Genomic DNA, 21,505 nt, shown 5'->3' with positions numbered 1-21,505 from the left:
AAACTGACTTCCTGATAAAACAGAGTTGGTGCTGTATTAACTTCTGGCTTGACCATGGAGTGAATTAATCCCTTTTCCACTCATAAATATATTACAATCACTAAAGATGAGCTATTGCTTTGACATTTGAATGTGAATTCACCAGCTTTGCCTAATTTTTCTAAGAAATTTGACTTTCAGTGATTTGCAAGTACTGCAAAGTCTCGAATTTCCAGGAAAAGATGAGTAAGAATGTGTTTACACAAACCGACCGACGGCTCTAAACGACTTGCCCATCGATAAACTTTCACCGATCAACAGTCATTTAATAGCCTGTTTACACAGTCAAACCAAACTAAATTATGCACAATAAGCAATCAATAATAGATAGCTCAGTGCACATAGGCTGCTATGGTTCTTGGCAGTGCGCCATCGAGAACAAAACATTTTTGCAGTGTGCAAGAGATCATTTCAACCGATGAATAATCGTTTTGCTCGTTCATTGGATGATCAGCAGCCTGTTTACACTGAAAGATAATCGTGAAACAAGCATTTTTAAGAACGCTCTATCAGGATTATCCGTCAGTGTAAATGCAGCTTAACACACTGAGATTTCCTAGGACTGTATTTAAATCCTTTCATGAAATTTCCCACAAACACAGCCTTAGGAATGTCCAAATGACCTCTACATATCTGGGTAAATGGATGGTAACCGGTGGTAAGCATACAGTGGGTACGGAAAGTATTCAGACCCCTTTAAATTTACACTCTTTGTTTTATTGCAGCCATTTGGTAAATTCTAAAAAGTTCATTTTTTTTCTCATTAAAGTACACTCTGCACCCCATCTTGACTGAAAAAAAACAGAACTGTAGAAATTTTTGCAAATTTATTAAAAAGAAAAAACTGAAATATCACATGGTCATAAGTATTCAGACCCCTTGCTCAGACACTCATATTTAAGTCACATGGTGTACATTTCCTTGTGATCCTCCTTGAGATGGTTCTATTCCTTCATTGGAGTCCAGCTGTGTTTAATTAAACTGATAGGACTTGATTTGGAAAGGCACACACCTGTCTATATAAGACTTCACAGCTCACAATGCATGTCAGACCAAATGAGAATCATGAGCTCAAAGGAACTGCCCAAGGAGCTCAGAGACAGAATTGTGGCAAGGCACACATCTGGCCAAGGTTACAAAAGAATTTCTGCATTACTCAGGGTTCATAAGAGCACAGTGGCCTCCATAGTCCTTAAATGGAAGAAGTTTGGGACCACCAGAAGTCTTCCTAGACCTGGCCATCCAGCCAAACTGAGCAATCGTGGGAGAAGAGCCTTGTTGAGAGAGGTAAAGAAGAACCCCAAGATCACTGTGGCTGAGCTCCAGAGATGCAGTAGGGAGATGGGAGAAAGTTCCACAAAGTCAACTACCAGTCAGGCCTTCATGGCAGAGTGGCCCGACGGAAGCCTCTCCTCAGTGCAAGACATATGAAAGCCCGCATAGAGTTTGCTCAAAAACACATGAAGGACTCCCAGACTATGAGAAATAAGATTCTCTGGTCTGATGAGACAAAGATAGAACATTTTGGTGATAAGTCTAAGCGGTATGTGTGGAGAAAGCCAGGCACTGCTCATCACCTGCCCAATATAATCCCTACAGTTAAACATGGTGGTGGCAGCATCATGCTATGGGGGTGTTTTTCAACTGCACGGAAAGGACGACTGGTTGCAATTGAAGGAAACATGAATGTGGCCAAGTACAGAGATATCCTGGATGAAAACCTCTTCCAGAGTGCTCTGGACCTCAGAGCTGGCCGAAGGTTCACCTTCCAACAAGACAATGACCCAAAGCACACAGCTAAAATAACAAAGGAGTGCCTTCAGAACAGCTCTGTGACCATTCTTGACTGGCCCAGCCAGAGCCCTGACCTAAACCCAATTGATCATCTCTGGAGAGACTTGAAAATGGCTGTCCACCAACGTTCACCATCTAACCTGACGGAACTGGAGAGGATCTGCAAGGAAGAATGGCAGAGGATCCCCAAATACAGGTGTGAAAAACTTGTTGCATCATTCCCAAGAAGACTCATGACTGTACTAGCTCAAAAGGGTGCTTCTTCTCAATACTGAGCAAAGGGTCTGAATACTTATGACCATGTGATATTTCAGTTTTCTTTTTTAATAAATTTGCAAAAATTTCTACATTTTTTTTTTTTTTTCAGTCAAGATGGGGAGCAGAGTGTACTTTAATGAGAAAAAAAAATGAACTTTTTAGAATTTACCAAATGGCTGCAATTAAACAGAGTGAAAAATTTAAAGGGGTCTGAATACTTTCTGTACCCACTGTAAGCTTGCTTAATAACAAACAGCACTAACAAACTTTTTAAGCTTTTTAAAATGTAAAAATAGTTCACAAATTATCTCCTGGTGGAGGCCGATGACTGCATGCTGGTATTTATACACAGATAATGTTTACAGAAAAAGCCAAGCCTTTTTTGTAAGCGAAAGTACAAAAATTATACATATTCGGTGAGTATCATGAGCTTTGTTCCTTGTTAAATGAATAATATTTAGCTTTTTAACAAGCATTACAACAATTATCCCTTTTTGGGAGCCCCAATAGGTTTCCTGTTTGGAAAGAAAAGAAACAATAGCTTTTTAACCAGCCATCCAAAAATTATCCCTATTTGTGGATCAGAAACCAGTTTGCAGTTTGGAAAATGAAAAAACAATTGCTTTTTTAAAAAAACATCCAAAATCTACAGTATCAGTAGCAAAAATAGGTTTGCTGTTTTTAAAGTGAAGAAGTAATGGCTTTTTAAAAAGTTGTGTATAAATTATCCCTTGTTTGAGACCTGTTTCAAATTTATTTACCCTATACAGGATAGGGTTGTCAGTAGCAGTAAAGAATAGCTATAGAACACAGTGGAAAAGCAGAAGAGTGTGCCTGTCTATCAGCAGTGCCAGAGGCAGCAGCAGCAACCACACAGAATAGAATATGATAGCGCAGGCAAAAAGATATCAGGCTGTGTAAGGTCAGCACTAGAAGCAACTGTATCACAATATAAATTTGACATGATGGCCAAACAGGAAAATCCTGGCTGCGTGGTAACTTCATTACTGGTGGAAGTAGAACAGTGTAGAACACAATAGACCGACAGGCAAATGCTATGACCAATCTAATCATTGACAATAGCTATAGGTGAGTGAAAATTGGCACTGATCGATGCCTGATTCATTTTGACAAATTTAAGGGTTTCACTTGAGTGTGACAAAGCCACCTGCCGACTGAATACCCTCTCTGCCCATACACTAGAGGCTAGTCAAGACTGAATGTCCATGGAATACTGGTCCAGTTCTTGCTACTAGTCCAATCTGCTGACAGTGAAGTTCATGTCTTCAGAGATTCAGGGTATCTGCTGGAGAAAGGACACAGTCCAGATATGACTCAACCTGGGTGGTCAGACTGTGGGTCTCTATTTGCTGATGTGTGTGAGACTGACGTAGCGTGAGATGACACATCTGCTCCATTGTGTCATATATGCTGGAATAACTGTTGCCGCAGCCTCAACTACTAGTTGTAGCCCTAGCACTGGCACAGCAAGGGAGAATTGGCTCTGTGGTGGCCGGAGAGGGATCTTCTGGTTAGAAATGCAGCTGGAAGAGGTCTGCTCACTTTCAAACCATCATGTACTAAAAAAAAATGGAACTATACCTGGACAATAACAGGGGAAAATGACCCAGTCTGTAATTAGAAAAGGACACTGTACCAATAAAAAAGCTTCTTGTATTCTAGAACTGAAATGTTACATGTTTTTATGTCTAGGGTGCATATAAATGAAAATAAATATAAAAAAAGAAGTAAAAAATAAAAATATTATAATATACGCAATAACCTTGGTGCTACAGTGATAAAAGTTAGTAAAACATGTCCTCACAGTGGATATTTTACTTGGCACTACGCAGCAGTTTAATTACAAACTGTTGTCTCTTATTATATGACAAATCTATATTTATAACACATTCATATAAATAAGTTCATTTTTATTATTTCCAAATTGCCAAGATACAGGATGCTCCAGAACTGTTATTGTAACCATATATTAGCGACACATCAACAAATGAAAGCATTGTTTCCTCACAGCATAAATATAAAAAAAAATCATATCCTGCTTGATATTAAATGTCGGCACGGTAATCCAACAATTATAAATGAGATGACACTGCATATTGGTGGGGGAAAGTAAATGCATTTATGTACTGCTGGTATTTATGACCATAGCATAAAGTATAAATTGTGTGGGAGATTACAAGTACTTCTAAATTGTACCAGCTACTGAAAAGAATTATAGAGGGAAGCATATGTGAATAAAAATAACGCACAGGATGCAATTAATTTTTTTTTCTTTATTTTCTGCTGGTGTTTAAAAGTACTAGATCTTTTTTTTTTCTTTCCAGATTGCATAGTAAGTAAATTTGTAACCTTTTAAGGTGATTTTTTTACCTGTGTGTCCACATATTAAAAATTAAATTTTTTAATTTATTAAATAGATGTATCAAATTAAACAAATGTATTTATTTTTTGTATTTTTGTAAGGCACCTGTTCACATCATGTTTTACCTCGGCAAACGTTGAAACCCCCGCAAAACGGGATTCTGACACATGCGCTGGCGAGGTCATTGATAGTAAGGATGCAGATGGAGTCACTAATGTGCATCATTTTCGACTGTGTATGCGTATTGGAGGCGGGCACCAAAACGTAGTAGACTAAGTATTGCTGCTAGTCTCAACTAGGCATATATGGGCAAAAATTTGGTACAAAAGAGCACACTGTGACTCCATCTGCATCCTTACTATCAATGTCCCCATCAGCGCATGCATCCAAATCCCATTTTGCTTTAACTATTTACTCCTGGCGTGAAACGCTGCTCCTAAGTTACCTGAGTCGTCTCAAGGAAACGTCGAAACCTGCGCACTGTAGACCAGAAAGAAGAGAATGTCATGTGATCATGCATAGTCACAGGTGTAAATAGTTTTGAGTCACAAATTGCTCACATTTGATTGGTCCTTATGCATATAAATACCTGTCCAGTCCCTCCATTCAATGCCCCTGATGAAACCTCAGCGAAACGCTCGTCGTGTGTGTTTCCTTACAGATGGGTATATATTCTTATTGCTGGATTGCCTAGTTGCTTGATATGTATCTTGTCTGGCTGTGTGTTCTTACCAGTGCCCACTAAACTATTTATAGTATATCTTATTTATGGTTTGATTGTAATTATACAGTCCATGAATTAATTTTATAATGTAATGGCCACTCTACATGCATATACAGTACAGACCAAAAGTTTGGACACACCTTCTCATTTAAAGATTTTTCTGTATTTTCATGACTATGAAAATTGTACATTCACACTGAAGGCATCAAAACTATGAATTAACACATGTGGAATTATATACTTAACAAAAAAGTGTGAAACAACTGAAAATATGTCTTATATTCTAGGTTCTTCAAAGTAGCCACCTTTTGCTTTGATGACTGCTTTGCACACTCTTGGCATTATCTTGATGAGCTTCAAGAGGTAGTCACCGGAAATGTTCTTCCAACAATCTTGAAGGAGTTCCCAGAAATGCTTAGCACTTGTTGGCTCTTTTGCCTTCACTCTGCGGCCCAGCTCACCCCAAACCATCTCGATTGGGTTCAGGTCTGGTGACTGTGGAGGCCAGGTCATCTGGCGTAACACCCCATCACTCTCCTTCTTGGTCAAATAGCCCTTAAACAGCCTGGAGGTGTGTTTGGGGTCATTGTCCTGTTGAAAAATAAATGATGGTCCAACTAAACGCAAACCGGATGGAATAGCATGTCGCTGCAAGATGCTGTGGTAGCCATGCTGGTTCAATTTTGAATAAATCCCCAACAGTGTCACCAGCAAAGCACCCCCACACCATCACACCTCCTCCTCCATGCTTCACGGTGGGAACCAGGCATGTAGAGTCCATCCGTTCACCTTTTCTGCATCGCACAAAGACACGGTGGTTGGAACCAAAGATCTCAAATTTGGATTCATCAGACCAAAGCACAGATTTCCACTGGTCTAATGTCCATTCCTTGTGTTCTTTAGCCCAAACAAGTCTCTTCTGCTTGTTGCCTGTCCTTAGCAGTGGTTTCCTAGCAGCTTTTTTACCATGAAGGCCTGCTGCACAAAGTCTCCTCTTAACAGTTGTTGTAGAGATGTGTCTGCTGCTAGAACTCTGTGTGGCACTGACCTGGTCTCTAATCCGAGCTGCTGTTAACCTGCGATTTCTGAGTCTGGTGACTCGGATAAACTTATCCTCAGAAGCAGAGGTGACTCTTGGTCTTCCTTTCCTGGGGCGGTCCTCATGTGAGCCAGTTTCTTTGTAGCGCTTGATGGTTTTGCAACTGCACTTAGGGACACATTCAAAGTTTGCCCAATTTTTCGGACTGACTGACCTTCATTTCTTAAAGTAATGATGGCCACTCGTTTTTCCTTACTTAGCTGCTTTTTTCTTGCCATAATACAAATTCTAACAGTCTATTCAGTAGGACTATCAGCTGTGTATCCACCAGACTTCTGCACAACACAACTGATGGTCCCAACCCATTTATAAGGCAAGACATCCCACTTATTAAACCTGACAGGGCACACCTGTGAAGTGAAAACCATTTCCGGTGACTACCTCTTGAAGCTCATCAAGAGAATGCCAAGAGTGTGCAAAGCAGTCATCAAAGCAAAAGGTGGCTACTTTGAAGAACCTAGAATATAAGACATATTTTCAGTTGTTTCACACTTTTTTTTTTTAAGTATATACTTCCACATGTGTTAATTCATAGTTTTGATACCTTCAGTGTGAATGTACAATTTTCATAGTCATGAAAATACAGAAAAATCTTTAAATGAGAAGGTGTGTCCAAACTTTTGGTCTGTACTGTATGTACTTTACATATTACTTTATGTCTATCATGTCTGTTTTTTCCCCTTGTTTTTAATAAGCTTTTAATGATTACTAATAAAGGTTAAATATTTATTAACATGTGGGTCCGGCATGTATTCCTGTATTCATGTAGCTTGTTGCCTCCTGCTTGTTGCCTCCTTAGTAAAATTTATTTGAATTGTTGCTGGTGCCCGTTTGTATTGCTTTCACCATCCCTGAGTGAAGAAACCTCTCTGTCGAGAGACGGTGTGTCTATCTATACTATTTAAAAGGGCAGACCCTTAACAGACCAAGGCATCTTCTCTTGAAAATACCATATATTATATTTTTCCCTAGGACGGTCTCTCTCTCTCAGTCTCCCTCTCTCCATCTCTCTCTCTTCTACAGCTCAAAAAGAGTCCGGCTGATAGAGGAGTGCCTGAGCTCCCAGCAGTGGAATACCCCGCTTCAGTGCGGCACGACACTCGGATGATTCAAATGAGCTTCTTACAGGGACCCGATCACTCAAGCACCACGCGATACTCAGCACTGCTTGATGCTTGATTGAGCAAGCCAAAGCTTCATCGAGTAGTGCCGAGCACACTCCCCCATCACTGTTAAGAACTCATGGGGGCTAAAATAGAATGACACACTTTTAGAATGAAATTAATGTACAGGTGCACAAATACGCTACGTGGCCAATATACAAACATATACATACACCATAAGTCAGCACACTGCGATTAATGAATACATGAGCTCCAATATTGCTGCAAAATGTTAAAAACGTAAGGTACTTAGTTATCGATTTTTTATTAAAGAGAGCAAAAGCCATCCAACCATGTCAAGGTGACCTTTTAATATGTATGCTACCGAACCACTAAATGTCCTACCTCTGTATTCATTAGTCGCAGTGTGCTGACGCATAGTGTCATTTGTATATCTTTCTCAAACAAGGTTTTAATTGCGAGCTATGCCTGGTTTACTTTTCACTCCCCATTGAGATGAGGCCTGGGTTGGCACATGGAGAGGTAGGACATATAGTGTTTAGGGACCATCCATATTTGGGTACACCTTAACGTGGTTGAACGGCTTTTGTGCTCTTTGATCAAAAAACGCTAACTAAGTGCCTTACGTTTTTACCATTTGCAGCAATATTGGACTTCATGTATTCATTAGTCGCATCATGTATGTATATAAACTTAATAGTCTCAAATTTCTTGCAAAACAAATTCAATATGATATTGTGACATTCTAGCAAAACCCTTAAGAGGCTGTAAGTCACAGCAGAACCACCTGGAATTTTGGAATAATCTTGCACCACAAATCTTGGATAAAAAAAGGTGAAGATGAGCAAAAAAAATATGGGCAGACACACTTGTACAGCATTAGGAAAACATCTGCTGTCTTCTAGCAACAGCGCCACATTTGTTCATGGGTTGTGCCTGGTATTGCATCCAGGCTTTATAAAAGTGAATAGGGCAGTATTTTACTAATTAGATATAACCTTTTTTACCATTCAAAGTTAGAAATGTCAAGAAGCTAGATAATTACATTATGTAGAAAAAATTCAGATTAGAGTGAACCCTAGGAGGCATTTCTGGGAAGATTCCTAAACTAAAAGTCTTGATTTGTAACAAAATACTGACAGCAAATGTAAAAAGCGTCTACAAAAACACAGTCGTCATGAGAATAAATTAGGTAGAATCGATATCGATCAAATAAAAGGATAATTGGGCACACTACATAGTCTGGCAGGATTTCTCGTACCCCGGTATATGTTGAATTTGCATTCTATTTTGAAGTGCATGAGGACATGAATCATACAATTCAGAGAGAATCACAACCAAAACATTAGGATTCCAGTGAGCAGTGCTATCACATTTACCTTCATTTCTAAGCAGTTTTGGAAGAACGCTCTTGATGCACTTTGATTCTAAACTTTAAATAACTTTTCCCCTCCCTCAGCTGTGATCTGTCTATATTAGGGTAGATGCATATGTGTATTGCTAATTACAATGTACATTTTTTTATTCTTTACATTCAATTCATTGGAAAGTTGTAAAGAAAAGTGAAGAAAATATCAGAATTAGACACTTTGGCCCAGATTTATTAAGACGTGTTAAATATGTCAGTGTTAATGAGGGGCATACAGAAATAAGATGCGCCAAATTCATCATCACGCAACTTTATTGAATGTGGTACATTTTATCAGTGCTGTGCGCCTCACCAGAAATGTTACTCCACTCAAAGACTGGAGAAACAATACTGGTGTAAGGAAACCAGGAAGGATTTGTGGACTTCTTCAGGCAAACAAGTGCACAAATCCTTCCTGGTTTCCATTGCAAGTGGTTTGACGACCTGTGGATCCAAAGCAGCTGAACAGCATTCTAAAAACGCACATTCCTATGTATCAGGTTAGCATAATCTGCTATTTTTAATTCTGAATGTTTATTGGATAAGACCCTATTTCGCTATTTTTTCTACAGCCTATCTACTTTAATACTGGTGTAAGAAAAGCCGGCACTTCTGATGAATTTGAGAGTCAATAATGACCCTTTAACTGAATGAGAAACCTCTCACCTTGCCAAATCAGTTCTCCTGCTTTGCACTGATGAGGATACCGACATATGCTTTGGCACACTGTTTTGTTTTGTTTTTTTTAGGTTTAGTATTTTGTACTTTGTACAAACAGGGACATTTTTTGGGGGCTGCTCATTTTGTTTCTATAGCTTTCTCCGGCAGTTGTCTGAACAGTCATTACCAAGGTCCTACTCAGCCTTCATCTATTTTTATGTCTGCTGACACATACTGTAGTCAGGTGAAATACAAGAGTTAGGTACCGTCCCTATTGGGGTACACCTTGTCATGGTGGGATGGCTTTTACGTTTTTTTTTAAATCAAAACAATGTTAACTAAGTATCCTATGTTATTTACAGTTAGGTCCATATATATTTGGACAGAGACAACATTTTTCTAATTTTGGTTCTAGACATTACCACAATGAATTTAAAACAAAACAATTCAGATGCAGTTGAAGTTCAGACTTTCAGCTTTCATTTGAGGGTATCCACATTAAAATTGGATGAGGGGTTTAGGAGTTTCAGCTCCTTAACATTTGCCATACTGTTTTTAAAGGGATCAAAAGTAATTGGACAGATTAAATAATTGTAAATAAAATGTTCATTTCTAGTACTTGGTTGAAAACCCTTTGTTGGCAATGACTGCCTGAAGTCTTGAACTCATGGACATCACCAGACGCTGTGTTTCCTCCTTTTTGATGCTCTGCCAGGCCTTCACTGCGGTGGTTTTCAGTTGCTGTTTGTTTGTGGGCCTTTCTGTCTGAAGTTTAGTCTTTAACAAGTGAAATGCATGCTCAATTGGGTTGAGATCAGGTGACTGACTTAGCCATTCAAGAATATTCCACTTCTTTGCTTTAATAAACTCCTGGGCTGCTTTGGCTTTATGTTTTGGGTCATTGTCCATCTGTAGTATGAAACGACGACCAATCAGTTTGGCTGCATTTGGCTGGATCTGAGCACACAGTATGGCTCTGAATACATCAGAATTCATTCGGCTGCTTCTGTCCTGTGTCACATCATCAATAAACACTAGTGACCCAGTGCCACTGGCAGCCATGCATGCCCAAGCCATCACACTGCCTCCGCCATGTTTTACAGATGATGTGGTATGCTTTGGATCATGAGCTGTACTACGCCTTCGCCATACTTTTCTCTTTCCATCATTCTGGTAGAGGTTGATCTTGGTTACATCTGTCCAAAGAATGTTCTTCCAGAACTGTGCTGGCTTTTTTAGATGTTTTTTAGCAAAGTCCAGTCTAGCCTTTTTATTCTTGATGCTTATGAGTGGCTTACACCGTGCAGTGAACCCTCTGTATTTACTTTCATGCAGTCTTCTCTTTATGGTAGATTTGGATATTGATACGCCTACCTCCTGGAGAGTGTTGTTCACTTGGTTGGCTGTTGTGAAGGGGTTTCTCTTCACCATGGAGATTATTCTGCGATCATCCACCACTGTTGTCTTCCGTGGGCGCCCAGGTCTTTTTTCATTGATGCGTTCACCAGTGCTTTCTTTCTTTCTCAGGATGTACCAAACTGTAGATTTTGCCACTCCTAATATTGTAGCAATTTCTCGGATGGGTTTTTTCTGTTTTTGCAGCTTAAGGATGGCTTGTTTCACCTGCATGGAGAGCTCCTTTGACCGCATGTTTACTTCACAGCAAAACCTTCCAAATGCAAGCACCACACCTCAAATCAACTCCAGGCTTTTTATCTGCTTAATTGAGAATAACATAACGAAGGGATTGCCCACACCTGTCCATGAAATAGCCTTGGAGTCAATTGTCCAATTACTTTTGGTCCCTTTAAAAACAGGATGGCACATGTTAAGGAGCTGAAACGCCTAAACCCCTCATCCAATTTTAATGTGGATACCCTCAAGTGAAAGCTGAAAGTCTGAACTCCAACTGCATCTGAATTGTTTTGTTTAAAATTCATTGTGGTAATGTCTAGAACCAAAATTAGAAAAATGTTGTCTCTGTCCAAATATATATGGACCTAACTGTATATGTACTATTAATAATTATTTACTTACCACATTTTGCTCATTTTGCTTTTAGCTTTGGTTTGCACTGATAAGGGGCAAACACTCTGAAACACATAGATGCAAATGGAGTGTTTTGGTTTGTCTTTATCTCCTAAGTCATGTGGCAAGGCTCGCTAAAGGGCAATACTGAATTATAGGATTGCACTAGAGTTCCTGTCCTCTTCCTATCTGAGGAGGTTATTTGCTTATTTAATTTCTTACAGGATATTATGAATTGTGGTTGCAAGCCCTGCCATTGTCCTGACCCTGGAGGCGGAGCTACTACGCATGCAGGGAAACGGTTACAATCTTGTGGAGCGTCGCGTTCTGTTGTTGTGGGATGTGTGAGGATGCAGCACGCTGTTGTGTCTGGTACTGAGCAGTGATGGGGTTATTTTCAGTCTGCTGCAGAAGCTAGCAAGGAGTGGCTGTCTGGGGATGATTGGGAGGCAATCAATACCTGATCATTTTTCGGGCCATTTAACCCTGCTCAGTCCTTTGCTGTTTATTGCAGTTTGCAGTTTTCTATATGCTTGGTGGTGAGTGGGGCTAGCATTAGGTTTTCTATATTTTCAGGGGTTTTCTCATTTTCTCTTCTGGTTTCACTTCCTGGGGTTCTTGCAGAGGTACTCACCTGGTCCTCGACTAGGCACCAGCCGCGTCACCAGATGCCAGCTGTCCGGTGACAGCGGGTCTGGGAAGGGCTCTGCCAAAGTCCCCCTTCCATTTACTGGGAGTTGGGTGAAGAGTATTCCCGGCCCTTTAAGGCTCGTCTAGCTGGGCAGCTTGTGCAAAGTGCATAACACAGGAGCATTGCAGGGCCTATAAGTCTCCTTACGCTGGCTTGGTACTCTACACAAAGAGAAACGTACCCCCTTAAATTATCTAATGGATTATAATATTAGAACTTTCATTTTACAGTGTTGTAAAACTTTTTAATGTATAAGAGTTTGGTTTATTACCATTAAATAAGAGGTTTGACATAACATTTTTCTATACCCATATACCATTGATATTTCCGCTGGCCATAGACAGTGGTATAATTTTTGAAAGCAATTCACATCCCCATTTACCATGCTAGATGATCGGGACAGGGCTTGGCCAAAACATGTTAATGGAAATGTCATCTACAAAGGAGGTTGTTATGGCTGAGCAACTTACCAAAGGAGGAGTTGCAAGTGTTTGGCATGTTTTTTCTAAGAGTCTGTGGATCCTGTCGAGGTTGTTAAAGCAGCATGTGAGAAGAAAGCTTTGGTGACAGAGACTAAGTAGAGCATGTGCAAAGAGCAGACTTGAACCAGTAGAGGAGAAAGCCTCCTGGATTATATTCACCCAACACCTGAATGTCCTTTGAGATACAAGCAATAACCAGCCTGAAGCACCATCTACCAGAGCAAGAGATAAAGTGGCACAAGACCGATGGAGGATGATTGACCCTACACAGTTCCATTACTACAGGCAAGTCACACCACCCCACAGAAGCACCTGGCGTACCAACTTGCTGCAGAAACTGTAAAGAAACTTTATTATTTCAATTATTGTCCATATAAGAAAAGACCATTCTGGTTACACAGTGCTGTAACAGAAAACATCAGAGAATGAGTAACATCAAGGTTAGGAGGTTTTCAGTTTTCTTGTTACAGCATTAAAGAGCAAATCTTAGCTATAGGAAATACAGTTGGAGTCATGAAAACTCCAACATTACCCCATAAAGAGGGATGATCATAGTTTGGATGGTGGTTTGAGCAACTCTTCCAATGATGGTCCATTAAAGTGTTGCTTACAGTGGCCAAATAATGTTTTTATACAATGTATAAATATTTATACCATATTGCAACTAATTTCCACCAACGTATAGTGCTCAAATGCCACGTCCCCAAGAGACACACAAGTGGCAGAAAGTTAATATCCTCCAATCAATCAGAAATGAGATTTATCTGCATCATATCCATTGATTTGAGCGCCGTATGTGGAATCAAGGTGTAAGTGTACAGGCCATTGGGGTCAGTGGCACCCCATTCAGTAGTGATGAGCGATGCACACACCCCTAAGACCGACCCTACCTTAATAAATAAGATTGTTGTTAGTCTTGATAAAAAAAGAAAGGTGATTTTCAGAAGTTCAGCATTTGAAGTGATTTTGCGCAAACTTTTAAGGTAGGTTAAGTAGCAATTATAGTTCTTTGTTGCAATATTAATTCATTATAAATTTAACAGGAAATAAAGCCTTACAGATCAACCACAGCTGACAATGTCCATCCTTAATGAATAGCAATTATAGATGTGGAGAGCTCATTTTTATCAAAATATGGAAAAAAATAAAATATGAAGGATCGATCTCAATTTTCTATTTAAAGAGTTAGAAATTAATCAGGATATTAAAGCACGTAAGATTGCAGCTAAATGGTAAAATCAATCTACTGTACACAGTAAATAGAAGGTAGGTAATGAACTTCCTTCAGTTGACGGAAATTAGAGAATTTATAAAAGACATTCTTTGGTTCTTACTCCTTTTTTATTGATAAGTAATTTCCAAACATCCCTCGTAATTCAAATAGTTTTATTACACCATTTTCAAGACAGTTATTGACTATAGTCACATTAAAGGGGCATAAAATGGTAAAATGAATGTCCATGTCCTAACAACATGTCATTCTTATAAAATATCGTTGTAGAGCCAAGGGAGTTATTTTTCTGATGCAATGCCTTGCTTCTTTTTAGAGGGCCTACTTGACTTTGTACCATCTAACCCTCTGGCTGTTCCAGTCTAGCTTGCGGACAGAGACAGTCGAAGGGCTGAAAACAATGGCCCACGGGCAACACCATATGGCCACCCTACCCTGCCCGACATCCCAATGTCACTGCTATCTGCTGACAGATTTTCTTTAATAATAATATTGGTTCACCCAATTGAATACAGTACATTTTGTTGAGTCTGTTGTTGCATGACTATATTCAGTATGTTTTTAATATATCAATAAATAAAGCGTGATCCAATGTATTTGTAGATATAATTCCTGCATTTCCTGCAGAGCAGCATGATGGCCCATTGATTAGCATGGTTGCTTTGTTACGCAGGGGTCCTGAACAACATCAGTATATTCTCCCCGAGTTTTGTGTGGGTTTCGCCTGGGTATTTTTCTCCCTACCTCCAAAGACAAACTGATTACAATTGTGCACCTCAATGGGGAAACAGATGACAATGTCTGCAAAGTACAGCAGAATTTGTTGGTGTTACGTAAATAAGTGTCATAATTATTGTGTTCATTTGAGATTTTATGGGCTTTTAGGGCAATATACCCTACATTTATAGGTCACAATACTGTTGTCTGATAACCCGGGACCAGGGGCTCCTACCCTGTTCCTAATGCTACGGGAACCCTAGCTATCCTTGCTCCCCAGGTTACTTCTGATGGTGAAGATGCTGGGGCCATGCACCCTGCTGAACTCCTGAATCAGCCATTATCTATCCCCTACCCCACCCAGGAAAGTGGGGAAGGATACTGTATGTAAATACACAAACCAGACAAACAAGGAAAGGATGTACGAGGATAAATTAATATATCAAATATACAAAATATGTACTCTCAGATAACAGAGGAAAAGCACTAAAGGGATAAGGAAGGTAAACAAAAATAGAAGAGGAAGGGACTATGCACACAGCCAAAACACCAAGCAACAGTTACAGAAAAACTCTCCTTAAACTCCTCTACCGAACATCGAATCCTCCACTCTTTCACCAGGCAGTGCAAGAATTAACACTGGTAATCCAGATTGCCAGGGCAGAGACTATATAGGAGAGGGGAGTGGCTGATACTGCACAGCTGAGAACTTCCAAGGAGGAAGCTACAGCGACTCAAAGCTGAGCAGTTTAACTCCAGCACTGCTGAAAGAAACCAGCACCATTTGATAAGAGGGAGAAGTGATTCTATTCAATGCAGGAGTACGTGAACTCAGACTCTGCTGTCTTTTGGCTCCTCTCTGTCATGGTAAACCCGTGACATATAGGCTTTATTTTTTTAGGTTAAAATGGTGTGGTGTAATAAAAAATTATATTGCGGTACCGTGTTAGCTAGAAAAATCGATGTAAATACTTTTATGCCGAAAAATGACAAAAGTATTATAGGAGTGATAACTTTACTGGCTAACCAGAAAAAAATATATTTGCAAGCTTTAGGTTAAAATTAAAATGTTTTCCCCAACATTTAATGTGAATGACCACTTTATTTCTCTTTTTTAAGGATTTGTAGGGGGCCTTCTTCAGAGATGTCCTAACTTTAATTGTTGGGAATAACCGCTTAATTTAAAAAAAAAGTTTCTCATGGAACTAAAGTTATTTTTTAGAGTAGTTTAGTAAAGTAAATCCTTTTTTTCCTCTAAAGACAAAATAGCCAAGGTTACATTAAAAGATAGTAATTATCTCTCCTGAGAGAAGCAATCGATGTGCAACCAATTATTCTCTATTCTAGCAAGCAATATTTTCAATAAGACCAACAGAAGTTTTCTCAAGCTACCAAGCAAAGCTCCAGGACCCTAATAGTGAGCATGCTGATCCCATTGTATCATATATTGTGCATATATAATATGCACACAGGGGTTTTAAGATAGCAATGGGTAGGAGATAGATAGATATGAGATAAATAGATAGATAGATAGATAGATAGATAGATAGATAGATAGATAGATAGATAGATAGACCAGACAACCTCATTTAAAGTGGAACTAAAATAAAAAGTTGCATTTGTACAGGTTCTACATCATCCAAGGTTGTAGCAGCTCTTGAACTTTAACTCATTGAAATGCTAAGAAAATCCACACAAAGCATAAAATGACAAAAATAAAATAACAGAAGGTGATCGCAACATGAGGATGCAAATCCAAAGAATCAATCATGTGAAAAGGGCAAATTGTATTTCACTCAATAGACTGCTCTCTTCTGTGTACTAAAAGCTTTTTCCACAGTAAGAAGCGTCTGTGCTCATTCTAAAAGAAAGGCCTGAAGAGATTAGAAGAGAAGAGAAAATAGGGTGCAGCGAGTGGTTGGCATGCCAAAGTCATTGGCATTAATATATTCCATTTCTTCCAAGTGAGATAATTGTACATTTCAAGAATGTAAAATAATGGTTGCAGGTATGTGTGCACACTCTTCAGAAATGAAATGAGTTCAAAGAATAACTCTTTGAACTCCAGGAATGATTAATACAAATTAACTTCAGAATTATTTTTCCTTTTTGAAAACTGACAGATTAAAGCAAAACTCTAAAAATTAAACTATATATATTACAACATTTAAAAACCAAATACATTGTCAATTAGCCAGAGGTGATAGTAGAAACTATAGGAGGACCCAGCAGATCCATTTCAACAGGAATAACGTAAAGCTTCACTTCCCCTATGGAGGTACTACAGGGAAAGTCACCACTTGCAAACAAGTTCCTTCAAAGAAAACATTGGAATGTTTAGTTTCTTAGCAGAAGGAGGATCAGAGATCTGGTAATTTTTAATTGCTTCTAGCAAAAAGGGTGTCAACAGCAAAGATGTCTTTTGCAGAAATCAACTCTCTATAAAATGCTATTTGCAACAAATTACCTCAGGTTCTGTTTATACATTAGCCCACCTAACCCCCAACCACCACCATCCCACTTCCAGAATTGTGAAGATAAGTTGTCCCGGAGTCACGAAATGCACAAGCTGAACTTTTCCACCAGATAGATTAAAAATATGAAATACCAGGGGGAACAAAATCTCTCATGTTGGTAAAGACTGAAGTTTGCATTTGTCCTCTTCCACAAAGAGAACTTAGTGTCCTGTAATGTTTCAGAGACTCTCTAAAAAAGGGAAACCCTCTTAGACGCACCGGAAATTCTCCCAGCTGTCATTTTCTGACTCTAGAGTTTATTTACCCATCACCGGTCACACAACTTGAAGTAGTCACTCCCTTGTGTCTCTTCACTTTCTGGTGCCATGTCTTTACTAGGGAGTTGTGAGTGGTGGTACCCAGGAGTGAAGAAGTTTGGAGAGGTAAAGATTTGTAGACTCTAACCTGAGGTTTAAAAACTTTTGGATTATGATTTGGGTTCTAGATTTATTTTGGAGTGTAAATTTACATGAATGGTGGTATTATTTTTTTAGGGGTGGGGCCTGTTGGTTTTGTATATATTTTAGGGTCTGAGTCTTGGCTCTGTACTTATTAGAGGGTCTAAGTTTAGACTCTATAATCATTTTAAGGTCTTAGTCTTGACTTTATATTTAAGGCCAGAGATTAGGCTCTGTATATATCTTAAGGTGAGAGTCTAGGATCTCTATTAATTTTAGGGACTGAGTTTAAGCTCTGCATTGATTTAATCTGTTTTCATACAATACCTAGACCCTACAATAAATACAAACTTAGACTCAGACCAAAGACATGGCTGTAATGGCGCTGTTATACAGATTAAATTGATACCTTTAGTGAAGAAATCCATTTCGTGGTTCTTCTTTAATCAGCATTTGAAGTTTTCTGGTAATGAGATTTCAGTGCACAGGGGCCAGACTGTGCACTAGGTCTTCTCCTCCTGCTCTGGCCCTCTCTGTCTGCCTCCGGAGTTTGAATGACAGATCTCTAAAAGATGTCATTGAGCCAATATCTAATTTTGTGCATTTTATTTTATTGAAGATCATCTGGGAAATCAATTTGTGCATGAGTCGCCCATGGCAATGACAGCACCGGCACATAATTTCAAACAGGAGGCAGGTCATCTGTCATTCAAACACCGGAGGCAGGCAGAGGGGCTGGGGCAGGAGGAGAAGAACCATTGCACAGTCCGGCCCCTGTGCACAGAAATCTCATTACCTTCAAATGCTGTTTAAAGAACAACAACAGAGCGGATTTCTTCATCAAAAGTATCATTTTAATCTGTATAACGACATCATTATGGCCATTTCTTCACTATAACTTGAAAAGTGCTGACAGCTTCTCTTTCAAGTAAACATAAGGCCTAGACTCAGAGTCTAATATAAATGCAGAGTATAGACTTAGACCCTAAAAAAAATACAGAGCCTAAACCCAGACCCTAAAATAAATATTAAGGCTATGTGCCCATGATGCAGAAATGCTCAGGATTGTTTCCTGAGCGTTTCTGCATCTCCCTGGCAGAAAAAAACGCATGCGGATTGTACATGCGTATTCCTGCCATGCGGAAATGAAGCGTTCTTCACATGCATTTCCGCATGCGGGTGTCAAGCACTTTCCAAGCGATTTTAGCATCACTTGGAAAGTGCTTGACAACTCGGTCACATTATATAAATCCATGCAAACGGCCTGGATTTATATAGTGTGACCCGAGAGAATGGCTAAAAATAAAAAAATAAACCTATACTTACCTTCCGATGGCCCCTGCAGTCTTGCTGCGCTCCTGTGCTGGCTGCCGGCAGATCGCGGTACGCTGTACTGAAGGACCTGCCATCACATGACTGTGACGTCACCGCAGGTCCTTCAGTCCTGCGCGATCTGTTGGCAGCCAGCACAGGGAAGGAGTCCGGGGGACGTCGGACGGTGAATATAATCTTTATTTTTTATTTTATTCTTTTTTTACAACTTTTAATGGTACCCAGGTCCCGAGGAGAGTCTCCTGTCCTCCACACCCGGGTACCATCCGCACATTAGAACGCGCCAATTACACAAGTACAGATGCAGTCTTGCGGAATTGGCGCGTTCTAATGCAAGTCAATGACGGCGAAAACGCAGCTCTTCCGCAAAATAATTGGTAGTGCTGCGTTTTTTTCCGCTATGATAATCCGCAGCGGAAATTTCCGCATCATGTGCGCAGCACATGCGGATTATCATTGGGGAACATGGCAGGCCTTCTACCAAGCGTTTTTTAAGCGTTTCTGCAGCGTTTTTGCCGCTGCGGAAACGCTTAAAAAACGCATCGTAGGCACACAGCCTTAGCCTAATTTTTATTTCATATGCAAAGAATGTATTAGACATTTTACCAGGCATTAGCTTTCCGTTAGTCTACTGCTACACTATTTGTAGTTTTGTTCTGAAAATAGATTGTACCAAAGCGATAAAACTTTTCTGTAATAATGAAATATGAACTCTTAACATCTCTTGTCTCCCAGAAATGTCACATAACAGCGGACTGTCAATACGTAGCTCTCAGAAGTACTGTTTTACTTGGAGAAAGCACATGAGGGCACGCCACAGGTTGGCAATAACTAAACGCTTTCTCACGCAGTGAAGGGATAATGACCCCAGGTCAGAAAGTATCTTTTAAAGTTCTTCTTTTACTTTGATGCCAAAGTATCTTCATGTTTTTGTTACATACAGCACCTACATATGCAAACGTGAGTTGAATTTCCTTTTCTCAGACACAATCAAATAGGAGGAAATTTGAAATGTTACATGGTCATCATACAGCTTGTGCCAATAGTCTTATACTATACTAAGGGTATGTTCACATGGAATTCTTTGACATTGATTTTGGAGTAGATTTGGAGCTTCAAATATTCTTTGAATAAGCTTCCTATTTATTTCAATTGGGAAATATTCTGGTTTTCTTTTTGGAAAAAAAAAGCTACATTTTTGAAGCATTGCTGCTTAAAAAAGGTCCAAATGTAGTAAAAGCAAGATATAAAAAGAGATAAAATCAACTTAAAGGGGCTCTGTTAGCAGGTTTACCCCCTATAATGCGGCCACCACCATTAAGACCTCTTTTACAGCATACTAGAATTCTATAAAAAAAAGTCCCCAATCCAATCTGCAGATCACGTAAAAGACCTTTTATTATACTCACAGACAACACGGTCCGGTATGATGGGCGTATCTGGTCTTGATATGGCGCCTCCTCTCTCGCCTCAATCGCTGTTCTTCGTCACTTTTTCGTGTGGATGATGCATCCTATGTCATCTGCAAAGTGTTCATCAATTGCCAAGGGCCAGGCAAAGTACTGTAATACACATGCGCCGGGAAAGGCCAAAGAGCGTCAGTGCCCCAGAAGTAAAGCTGGCGCATGCCCACTACAGTACTTTGCTCTGGCCTCAGTAGGGCAGAGAAGTGCACTTGTGCAGGAGCATGATTGGAGGACATTGTGTGGAGGACGTAGGAGAGAGTCGGAGCACTTTAGCTTATATTCTGATAAAACTCTAATTAGAGTTTGATCAGTGTCATTTGCATAATTTGCCTGATTCTTTTGGATGAGAGAATCTACAGCCATCTACATCAGCTTACTTAAAAAATCCAGTAAAAGGTCCTTTTTAAGTGGTTAAACAGCAGTTATCTGAGCTAGCTCCAATCACTGTGTTTGAGGCAGGTGTGGGTGCAATCTGTATAGCACTGCAGCACCTGCCTTGTGCGGAGCAGTCTCATCTTCTAAGCCTGCTCCATACACCTACTCAGTATGTAATAGTATGTTGTATATCAAGAAAGGATTAATTATCCATCCTGAGTGGGCCATAAATTTATGAAGACTGGATATCTACTTGAAAAAGTTGGATCTGCCAATCTTTTTGGCATCCATGCTTTGAATTAGTAATTTCAGACCTATTGTTTCTGATCATGGCGTAGCCTTTCTTAAAATTACAAGAATATAATAATGCACAAAGGTATCCAGGAGCAGAAAAGTGTAACTCGACACCTAACTGTATAAATTCAATGCTTTTTGTTGTGTTAAAGGGTATTCTGAAGTGGTCTCTTAAGCAGCACACAGCATTGCAGTTTCCTTAGCTTCTTTACATCCTGCTTTCTAGCATGGTGCGCTCTCCTCATGGAGTGACAGTTCTGGTGAATAGTAGAACTGTAGTATTAGTAAAACTATGAAGCTCAGCACAAGTTCTGCTATAACACATTCAGGTATCATTGATTTGTCCTGGAGTCTACACTATCACTAATACTATAAATAAAACTATATTTACACATTGAGATAACAGGGCATTTGAACAAACCACAGCTCCAACAGCAACAGCAAAGAGCTGTGATTAGCAGGCCTGCTCTGAAAACTGCAGGACTG

Source organism: Phyllobates terribilis, unplaced genomic scaffold (genome assembly GCF_046119375.1).
Source record: "Phyllobates terribilis strain yellow unplaced genomic scaffold, ASM4611937v1 Scaffold_3__8_contigs__length_932513732, whole genome shotgun sequence".
In the NCBI taxonomy this organism is placed as follows: domain Eukaryota; kingdom Metazoa; phylum Chordata; class Amphibia; order Anura; family Dendrobatidae; genus Phyllobates; species Phyllobates terribilis.
The sequence above is the reverse complement of the archived record's forward strand: the minus strand, read 5'-3'. Positions refer to the sequence as shown.